This window comes from Pleurodeles waltl, chromosome 3_1, assembly GCF_031143425.1.
Source record: "Pleurodeles waltl isolate 20211129_DDA chromosome 3_1, aPleWal1.hap1.20221129, whole genome shotgun sequence".
NCBI lineage: Eukaryota > Metazoa > Chordata > Amphibia > Caudata > Salamandridae > Pleurodeles > Pleurodeles waltl.
The window spans coordinates 1,102,412,008-1,102,424,300 of NC_090440.1; positions in this window are offsets into that span (position 1 = coordinate 1,102,412,008).

Genomic DNA, 12,293 nt, shown 5'->3' on the forward strand with positions numbered 1-12,293 from the left:
GCAGTAGTGTCTATCAATGGATCCTCATCAGCTCAATTTAAAATCCTTCCTGGTACACAGCACACATGCCTGCTATTTCCTGCTCTGTGTGCACTTTACATAGTGCCCTACTCATTCAAATGAATAGAGTCCATGGACATACCAAGTGTTAACTGTGATATTCATAATATTAAAGTTAGGGCATATGCCAACAATGTGCTTATCATTACACTCAATGTTTATTTAGGTTTCCTGCAAAGGAGGCAACTGCTTCCTCCTTTAGTGCAGTCTCTGGTTATAAGTAAAACAGTGATAAAACACAGATACTCCACACTGGCTCTGCTCCCTAACAGATCAAATATTTTGTTATCAAGTTGAAATACTTGAAGATTTGGTTTATCACCAAATATGAAAATCATATACCCATCAGCTATACATGTCTTTTGAAAGAAATTTACCGTCACTTAACAAATGAGATTACCTCCCTCTCATGCTGGTAGACCTTGCTTATCTCATCAAAATGTTATTACTACATAAGCTGTCGTATGAAATCTAGTTACTTCTTATCGATCCCCCTAGTATTTTTTTTTAGTTAGAGGCTGCAAGTTCTGCAATTATTTGGGGCTATAAGTGATCTACACTTACCTTTTATTTTCTTTAGATACCTCTGCTTCACTTTTATTATTGCTGTTAGCCATGTGAATGTCCAAATTAGTATTAGATATTAATAACACATTCTCATACACTAATGCATATTTATGCCCGACTCCATTTCATTTATTTCATTTTACGAATCTGAATAACTCCCCAAAAGTGAATTTTAAGGAATCAGTATGTATATATTTGCATAGGTAGACAAGCCCTATCTGCTAAGAGTTTTAGACCCGTCGGCTACCCTGACCTGGATTTACCGGCCAGTCAAAGCTGTTCCCCGAGTTGTGGTTGCTGTTGCATGCAAACAGCTATGAGGAGCCACAGGTGAGACCTGAATGTCAAGTGAGGACCAAGGTGGATAAGCTACTCCACTGAGCATGACTTGTTACCCCAACAGAGGTACTACCTCCTCCTAACACCCCATACACCCCAAGACTGGATCAAGCGAACTGCGTGGAGGGAAACACTCGATTTGCTCAACGGGCAGCAAGGCAGTCTCAGCAAAGTTCTGTGGAGCACAAATGCGGCACAGTCAGACACATTAGGGCACTGCTGGGCATCCACTGCATCCCGACCCATCACCAGTCGTCTCAACTATGTCCTGCCACTGGATAAATGTAGGCGGGGACAAGAGAGGCTGAGGATCTGCGCAACTCCCCCTCACTAAAATCCAACTCACGTGCAAGTCAAGATATCACCTCCCATCGCCACCATCAAGTGCTGTGTCGATGGGCGAGTGACGAAGCAACAAGTGTTGATACAGTGGAAGCTGTAGCCACAACCCCATACACAAGTGCCCAAGGGTAATGGGTCCCTTTCTACTAGAACAAAGCAGCAGTGTAGTTTGGCAATCCCATGGGTGTCTGAGCAGCTCTATTTAGGATCACCCTGCTCACTTCCATGGTCTGAGGAAGGTACTAGTAAAGGTACCCTAAAAATTGCCTGCTTCACTCTATCCCCTGGCCTGCTGGCCCCAGGAGGCAGGGATCCCAACCATGTGGTCACATCACAAAGAAGGCCATTGGCACATGGAATGTGCGCACGCTCATGGATACCTCTAAAACAGACAGACCTAAGAGATGGACAGCACTTGTCGCAGCCCTCTGTGAGACCAGGTTCGCAGACGAAGGCTAGCTGACAGAAGTCAAAGCCGGTTATACCTTTTTCTGGAGTGGCAGCAGAAGCGATGAACATCGTGAAGCAGGAGTTGGTTTCACCATCAGATCTAATCTGATCAGCAAATTAGCCAGCCTCCCAAAAGAATTCAATGATTGACTCATGTCTCTGTGACTCCCCCTCAAAGGAAAGCACCATGCCACCTTCATCATTGCATATGCCCCCACTGTGACAATCAAAGGGGAGATAAAAGACAAGTTTTATGAAGACTTGGAGTCCCTTCATACATCTGTGCCCAAGGAGGACAAGCTCGTTATCATAGGCGACTTCAGTGCCAGAGTTGATGCAGACCACCAGACATGGGACGGAGTTGTTGGGAGGAATGGAGCCGGCAAAAGTAACATCAATGGTCATTACTTATGAGGAACTATGCAGCTCATGACCTGTTGATCACAAACACAGTGTTCCGCCTACTCAACATAACAGGACATCCTGGGTGCACCCACGCAGCAAGCACTGGCATCTCATTGATTATGTATTAGTAATGAGAAGGGACAGGCAGGATGTTAGAGTGACTAAGGCCATGTGCGGCGCAGACTGCAGGACAGACCACAGGCTCATTCTCTCAAAACTCAACATGCACATCTAGCCGAGACCAAGTTAGAACGGAACTCTGTGTGCCAGAACCTCAGTGAGGACCTCGACAGTAAGCTTGACCAACTCAGCCTTAGCACAAACATTGCTGAAGAGGACTGAGCAGCTTTTAGAGATGTGGTCTACAACACTGCTATCACTCACTTGGACCAGAACACATGCAAACACCAGGACTGGTTCAAAAACAATGATGAAGACATTCAGAAGCTGCTGGATGAGACGCATGAAACCTACAGATCCCTCTAACAAGACACTACATCAACCTCCAAGAAGGCAGCCTACAACTCCATCAAAAGCAAGGTGCAACAAAAGCTCAAAGAGATGCAAGACTCCTGGCTCAGCAGAAAGGCTGATGAGATCCAGAAGTTCTCTGACAGCAACAACTCCAAGTGTTTCTACAATGCCGTGAAGACCATCTATGGGCCTCAGTACTCTGGAATATCACCACAGCTAAGTGCAGATGGGTCCACCCTGCTCACTGACAAGAACGGCACCCTGAAAAGATGAGCTGAGCACTTCAACAGTGTCCTGAACAGGCCTTCCTCCATGAATGCCAAAGCCATTGACCGCATGCCACAAGTCGCCTTCAACACCTCTCTGCCAGAACCTCCAAAGGAATCAGGGGTTAAGGAAGCAATTAAGCTTCTCTTCAATGGTAAAGCAGTGAGGCTCTGACTCCATCCCAGCCGAAATTTACAAGGCAGGGGGACCAGTCTTGTTAGAGAAGCTCACGGAGCTCTTTCATACCATGTGGCAAGAGGAAGTTATCACTCAAGAGCTAGCGGATGCCTCCATCCTCCATCACTACAAGAGAAAGGGAAACAGGCAGTCTTGTAACAACCCTATAGGAATCTCTCTCCTGGTCATTGCTGGCAAAATCCTTGCCAGAGTCCTCCTCGACCGCCTCACTCAACACATGGAAGATCGACACCTGCCAGCGAGTCAGTGCGGTTTCAGAGAGGGCTGAGGGACAGTGGACATGATATTTACAGCATGTCAACTACAGCAGAAGTGCCAGGAACATAACAGGGACCTTCATACAATGTTTGTGGACCTGACCAAAGTCTTTGACACCGTAAGTCCTGAGGGGCTATGGCAGATTATGGAGAAGTCTGGCTTCCCAGGCAAATTCATCAGTATGGTGCGCCCGTTCCACTATGGCATGCTTGCTCGAGTACTGGATGATGGAGACTCCTCCAATGTCTTCCCAGTCACCAACGGAGTGCAGCAAGGCTGTGTACTGGAACCCATGCTGTTCAGCATGATGTTTTCAGCCATACTACCAGATGCCTTCTGCGATGGCGAAGAAACCAGCATCAAGTTTAAACATGGGACTGATGGTAGGCTCTTCAACCTGCAGAGGCTACAGGCCAAGACCAAGGTTGAAGAGGACTCTGTGCACTATTTCCTGTTCGAAGATGGCTGGGCATTCAACTCTGCCATAGAGGCCCAGATGCAGCAGGGCATGAACCATTTTTCCACTGCCTGCAGAACTTTTGGCCTCACATTCAGTACCAAGAGGACTGAGGTCTTTTATCAGCCCACTCTGCAGAAGACATAAATGGTACCAACTATTACCACTAAAGGAGAAGTACTGAAGGCTGTTGACAAGTTTTCATACCTCAGTAGCACACTTTCCAGATCTATGAACATTGACGATGAGGTAGACACACATCGCCAAGGCAAGCTCTGCATTTGGACAGTTGCGGGAGTTAGTTTGGGGGAGGCGAGGCGTCAAACTGTCCTCCAAGCTGAAGATGTATAAGGCAGCCATGATGCCCACACTACTGCATGCCTGTGAGACATGGACTGTGTAAAAGGGTCGTGCTAAAAAGCTCAATTGGTTCTATATGAACTACTTAAGAAGGCTGCTGAAAATTACTTTGCAGGGCAAGGTTTTGGACGCAGATGTCCTCTCTCAAGCTGGTCTGCCAAGCATCTACACCATGCTGAGAAGAGCCCAAGTCAGATGGGCAGGCCACCTTGTACATATGCTAGATATACACCTCCCCAAGAGACTGTTCTACTGTGAACTGGCGGAAGGCAAACACACACAAGTTGGGCAGAAAAAGTGCTTCAAGGACACGCTGAAAGCCTTCTCTGAAGAGCTTGGTCATTGACCCAGATTCCTGGGAAATCCAAGCGCATGACCACTCTGCCTGGCGAAGCTGTATCAGCAAAAGCACTACCTCCTACGAGCAGAGCAGGATTGCAGAGGCACAGAAGAAGCGTGAGCTGAGCAAATTCATAGCCAGCTCTTTGCCATCCGACCCAGCAGCCCACTGGTGCCCGACGTGCAGCATAGCTTTCTGAACCCGCATCGGACTGATCAGTGACAGCTGGACACACTGCACCCAGTCAACCTCCTCAACTTGATGTCCTTAGCCATCGTCGACAACGACGGTCGAACACCACTACCAAACATATATATTTATTTGGAAACGTATATACAAGTAATATTAAATCTAGATATTACATGGACATTATAATTTATGAAATAATACCCTAATAACTAAGGCTTCTAAAGGGCACGTCAATTCAGTATGGGCTAATTCCAGTTTTAAATTCTTACAGCAATTACATGAACATGGCATTCTTAAAAACTTCATCAGTGTTGCCATTGAATTCAGTGTTCATTGCAGTGAGATTTTTGAATATCTGTCTTACCTCTGCCAATATAAGCCCAGAACATGAAGTGTTACCAAAAGTATGTTTATGTTGATGGATCCCACCTCTCCCCCATCAGAATATTTTAGCAAGAATTATTATCTACGCAAGAAAATAAATTACCGTACTGGGCTGATAAATGGTGTAACAAGATAAACATTGACATTAGACCTGAGATGTTTACTGAATTCTTGTAACTGAGCCTTACTGCTACTATGATAGTAAAATCAAGAGTATTGCATTATATGATTTTATATGACGTTTACATTACACCAGTTAAAATCAGCATGAAGAAACCCAAGATATTTAGTTACTGCCCATCATTGATCATATACATATGTTGGCCACCTGTCCAAGAATTAGATAATAGTGGGCTGCTATCATGGAAAAACATCATCAAGTGACCAAATAGTGCAACACCAATTCCAAAGAGACTTGATGCGGTGTATAGCTAATGTAAAATCAATGATAGAATTCTGGCTGCATTGATAGCACAACTCCATAAAGCTCATTAATGGAAAGTTTATGAACATCCTAAAATACAAACATGGGTACAAGAAAAATTGAGCATTTATGTGTTTGAGAAAGATATGAATGGAATAACAAAAACAATTACAGTCAGTACTGGATTGTAAAATGATGACAACATATGATTTAGATAAAATTGGAGTGGAAATGCTGTTTTTATATGAACATTAATGATCAGGACTATGCATGAGTTTTTCTTTGAATCTCTGTGGTTATGTGAAATTGATATTTCACTTGGTAAACTAGGCCTGGCTGAAATTAAATTTATGCCACCCTAATTTGAGTTATTTTGTGAATTTCACATTACGTTTGTGTTTGAAGTTCCAGAAATTACACTATTTCACCACATTGTTTAATCACATGCCATTCACCGTAAAATTAACCCCAAATGCTCCATTTGCAGTAAAAATGTGCAACAAACGTACAGGAACAACAAATTGCTAGTCTTTGATTTTTATGTAGATTTAGTTTGCACTTTTTTAGCTCCAAATTAATCTTTTTATCCAAAATTGACAAAAGGATGGGTTTTGCGCTAAACTATAGAGCTAAAGATGGATAACTATGCACAATTTTACATAATTTTTCCAAAATTTTGTCTCATTGAGCAAAATTAAATTAAACAAATTTTGCACACCTGTAACGTATATCTCCCCTAATTAAAAAAAGCCCTTTTCCATAATTATACCACTGCAACTAACTTGACACAATGAGTTTGAAACAGGGGCTTGAGGCATTCCTTTGTACCTGATAAATGTGCAAAAGGTGTGGGCCACATAGCCACTCTACGACCATACCCTCTGCCAATTTTATTGCCAAAACAGGTAAGACTGGTATAGGCATAAAGCCTAAGAAAGATGCTACTCATTTGCCTAAGGGCCACTGGTGTTTCACAAAAAGTATTAACACAGGAGAAGAGACGCAATTCATACTCTGAGACTACTTTCCTCTTCTATATCAAAAGAAGTAGAAGATGATTTAACAGTTAATACTCCTTTCATCAACAAGTCTATTATCCTTGCACTGTTGCAGGATGACAAAGGTATTAAATGTAACCAAGTGTGATAATACAAACAAACTAGATGATGGTGATTTGAGAATCTCCGAAAACTTGGAATTTCCATATAAGCAAGTCTCATCAACATGGCATTGTCTTAGAAGTGTTACTGTGCTTGTAAAAATTTTTTTGATCAAAGTTTATAGTAATGATGATAATCGTACAACATTTGCTAAAGGGACATCTTCTTCTGCTAGTCTTTTAAAGTCTCATCAGTCAATTAATGTGGGATATTCTAATTGTGATAGCAAGAGGGATGTGGACAATTATTGATTCAACAAACCTATAAACAACACCTCTGTGTTAGTCTCCTCCTCAACAAAGAACACAAATTATACAATAATGATGAGATAAATATATTTCATGTTATGAAGCATCAATCTATGACAATTAATTTTATCTCAAATTCCCTAACCTTCCACCTCATCTCTGACTCAAATTTCCTATTTGGTATAGAAAGTTATTGAAAGGATCCAGGAATGTGTGCTGTTTAAGTAATTTTGAAATTAGGCCTCTCAGTAAATTTGGGGTATCTATAATAGGGAAATATGAGGTACCTAGCAACATTTATGAAAATTGAAAATATCCATCTAAGAAATGCTTTCACTTTTTTTAGATAAGAAAGATAATGTTATTGTGTTGATGGAGAAGAGTAGAGTTGGGCTGAGAAGCTCTCTTGTCCTTTTGCTACAGCAGATTGTTTTAAAATATGCGCAGAGATTGAGACTATGTTAGATGATTTGTTGTCTTTCTAACCCTGCTGTACAAATTGAACACTTATTACCTGTTATTTAATCCTCTCCAACACTATTCCCTGCTTCCCTCTAGTCTTTGTTGATAACTAAGAGAAAACCAGTTGTCCCTCCATGCAACACAACCTCTCATTTAGGTTTAATTTTATTTACACACTTTTCTCAACTACACATACCCTCTCTTACATCCATGGGTCAATGAGGCTGCAAATAAGTGGTGACAGCATTCAAATACCAACAGACCCCGCATCGATTCCACTCTCCCCTGTAAGTCCTTTCCCAGAACAAATAATCCCTGACACACTCATGTCAAGCACATACACTTCAGTTATGCCTTCAGTGTTGGAAAGTAAAATTAGTTGCCCCTCATATGTATTTCCTTTGTTGGTCGGCTCAATGTTTGGGAACATTCTCCTTGTGTGAAATGCTCTACCCTGAAATACTTTAGGCAGGTTCATTCCCCATAATCATGGGACAGAAAAATAAGGACCAGATGCATGACCCTCAGTGTTTGTGACTCACAATTTGCATTTTTTTGTGACTCGCAAATTGCGAGTTGCAAACTCTGATGTACAACAGTGTCTCAGACACTATTTACGATTCGCAAATGGGTCCCAAAGGACCCGCCTCAATAATATTCATGAGGCAGATTGCATTTTGCGGCCCTTTGGGAATGGCCAAAACTCACAGGGGTGATGGCCTACTGTGGTCAGCAGACCACCATGTCTATGACTGCTTTTTAAAAAGATTTCTTACAGAAAAATGATATGCATTACAAAACAAAAAGAAAAGTTTCATTCAGTAAGCAGTGTCTGAGCCCCCATTCACAAAGGGGCCTTCTCCCCGTTTGCAAATGGGTTACCACCAAATTCCATCGCAAAACAATCATACATCACCTGTGACTCGCTATTAGGAAGGGACACTCCTGGCACGTTCTTTCCTACTAGCAAGTCGCAAACCCTATTTTGCAAGTCAGTAATAGGGTTGGCACATGGTATGAGGCCATTTAGTGGTCACAAAGGATAAATTTTACCGTTTGCGACCGCTAAATAGCTTTGTAAATCTGGCCCCTAAGAAACAGATTCCAGCCAGCATCATAAACTTCAACATGTGCTATATCGTCTGTGTGATTTTTTTTTTTTTTTTCTTGGCTAATGTATCCTATATTCTAGCAATTCAGTCATGAAAGGCTGTGTCGTTCATGCTTCCTGCAGTGTACCAGCATTGCTTGAATTGCCACAACCAATATCATGGCTAATTGCTTGGCCATCAGAATCTTATTTTGTCTACCTCCCTGGAATTGATAATCCAAATTAATTGCCTGTTGTTCTCTCAGTCATTTCTGAAAGGCCCCTTTCTTTAGGAACATCCTCATATATCTCTTCAATTTGGTTCAAGGCCAGAGTGAATGAGTCATAACGCTACTTCCTCTCCAGCATTCTCCATGCCTGACTTTGTTCCACACTTCAAATTTCTCTGTGATCATTCATCAATAGATAATAGTTTTTGCTGAGTTTTTTTCAACCCTGCTCTGCCTTTATTTAGAACAAGTAGCCTGACTCCTTCTCACCAAATTTAGGGCCTCATTACATGTTTGGCGGTCGGACTGCCAGACCGCCATAGTAGCGGCTGCCAAATCACCGCCATGTTGGCAATCAAACAAACCACTGTATTACAAATCACATAGGCAGGACTAACAAAAGTCAGCCAACTATCCAACACCACCAGTACTTTGGAGGGGGGAAATAGGCGGTCCACCACCAGCACCGACAGCCCATCAACCAACCGCCAAACCTATTACAAGTACAATGTCGCTGTGATGATCAGCCATGGTGGTTCGCCAATGGCAGTCCGAACCATGGCAGTTCGCGGTCAACAAAGTAATACACAACACCACATTAGATGGATTTGAAAACAACACAGCTGACACACATTGCCGCACCTGGCACATCTGCAAAGCACATTATAAAACACAGCCCTTAAAACACCACAATCTTCTGCATCCACAATGCCAAACATTGTAGCCAGAGCGTATGATCAAAAAAGATAAATCCATAGAATAGGCACCACACAAAACATACACTAAGCACATATCCCACACCCTCAACACACCCCTATCACATCCATTTGCATCACACTACTCCATTTATTCCCCATCACCTGTTTAATTTCGATCAACTTTTAACTATCACCATCATGTCACCCCAGAAAAATCCCTGTTCCACTGAAGATGGGTTAAGAGTCATGGTGGATAAAGTCATCAGAGAAGAGCCACATATATTTGGAGCCCAGGTCCAGCACACTAGAATCACCAGGAAAATGGAAATGTGACAAAAGATAGTCGACAGAGTGAATGCTATAGGTTCCACCCCATGCACAAGGGATGACATCAGGAGGAGATGGAACGACCGCAGGGGCAAGGTTCGTTCCATGGCATCCAGGCCCCAGCTGCTTGTCCTGAAGACTGGCAGTGGGCCCCAACCTCCTCTCTTGAAACTCCCATCCTGGGAGGAGATGGTCTTGTCCATCCTGCATCCTGAGGGGAGTGGAGTTGGATAAGTCACAACACAAAAATATCACCAAAATGTATTGACATGCATGCTCACTGCTCACCTTTTGCCAACTTCACTGTCAAACCACTCAATAGCCCAGTGTCCACCTTTCCATAGACCCCTGTCTGACCTCCAACATGTGAACTAAACTCACCTTGGGGCAACAACAACTCTCTATAGTGTGTGTAGTACCAGGATTGACAGCACTACAATTCCCAGCAGGCTCTGTTTCACAATTACAAAAACCTGAACAGTGTGTCCTACTCAGAATGACATTGTTACCTCCTCATTGGAATGTACACACCTTAGAGGATGCCATCTGTTTACTGTGTGGGGAGGACAGGCACTGACAGGAATGCTAAGGCCCTGCTACTCTCACCCCACTCAGCCACCACAGTGTCCTCTGCTCCAATGGCCCTTTTCCCTCTACTCAGCCTTTGGTCTGTACTCACCTGAGAGGATGACATTGGCATACTGTGTGTAGTACTCGGAGTAACATGACTGTAGATCCCAGGAAAACCAGTCCATGTAACTCCAACAACCAGCCCGGTGTCCAGAGGACATTTTGCATCTGTCTGTGAACTCTTAACTACCTGGGAGGGACCAAGATACAGATCAGGGTACACTCTGTAGTGTGGCTAAACACTTAGATCCATCTTGAGCAGTTACAGCTAAACCAGTGTGCAAACGAAAATTGAGACAGATCAAAGGCCCCAAGATGCACCATATGAATGGTATTGGACACATTCACAAGGCACAGACCACATGATGACAACTATCACATATACAACCATATTCTGGGTATGCCTTCATAACACTCAACTAGGTCTTAAAATGGAATATAGCACATCCTGCCCAGCCACTGTTTAGCCTGCATTACTGTCAATAAATTCGCCTACGACCATCCTTTGAAGTGTAAATAAACTCAGACATTCTGAAGCCTGTTGACTGAAATGTAATTGGTGTTACCCAAATTTCAGGTCAATACAACTGAGAGCATGTGTACCTGTCACATAAGGGAAATCTGCAAATACAATGTGGACATGGCCTTATCCAAATGTCACTTTTTACTATTGGAGGTAGATGTCACAATACAACCTTTAATATTGTATCTCTCACATCAACATGTCTAGCTGTCACTGCGAATACTGAGCCTACTGAAGAGACTGCCACTACCCACATGGATGAAGAACTCTGTAATCACTCCTGGACGTTGAGGATGATTACAGCCCATCAGGGCAACCTGGTCAGACGACACCAGTGAGCCTCACCGTGACCACATCAACTCCACTGCTTCAACATCTCAGGCAGCCAGTCACCCCCCCAAACCTGTGTCTCGAGGACAACCATCTTGTGCCCCCCAGTCTAGGATCCTGAGTCACAGCAAAACATCTCTGACAATGATGGTCCTGGAACCAGTGGTAGGGGGCAAGCAGTGCCAAGGGCGCAGGCATGTGGGGATAGGGTGCACAGGAGGGATGGTGTGGGCCTGAGGCATGAGTCTGCCGGGGGTGGTCCTGGCCAAGACACAATCAGCTAAGTCTTGGGAGCTTATCAATCCCTAGGCGTGATGGGCCAGGTACTTGCCAAACTCTGGGAGGTGAAGAAAAAGCAGAGGTACTTCCAGTCTCTGAAAAAGTGGGATGCCACCATCATCATCCTGGCCTCCCTAACAGGGGTGTTCAAGGAGATCAGTAGTACCCTGATCAGGGACGGTGAGCAACACCACACCCCTTCCTTTGGCCAAGTAACACTAGCCCCTTCAACATCTGTGGCAGCCACTGGATGGGAGGCCCTTTCAGTGAAAGGACCCACCTCAGACACCCCTGCTTCTGTAGCAGCAGATCTCCCCACAAATGGGGACATCCACCCAAGGCTCCAGGAGGTGCGGATGGCAAGACATCAACCGCTGCCAGCAAGTGACCTCTTCTTGAAGGAACTCCTCTGTGTGCCACAGATTCACTCTGTTGATTGTTCTTTAGCCATTTTCCAAGTAGTAGGAAAAATTATGTGGCATCTACTAATTTGATTTAATCCACCACGACTGATCCTATCACTTTACATTTTTGTTGATTCTCACAATTATGTCCTGTACATACATAAACATGCACATCTAGCACAAAACAGGGCACACTACCATTTTTTCAAAATTTTGAAAGTTTGAATTGTAAACCCATGTGATGTACATGAGGAAGACATAAAATGGTAATGGAAGGAGGGATATGTCTCAGGTTGTGTCATGCTAGGGAGAATTAGCAACACAATGCCACAAGTGTCTGGTCACACCAAACATTTTATTGCACAGTACAGCATATAGGCTGTTAAAATGTCTGGACT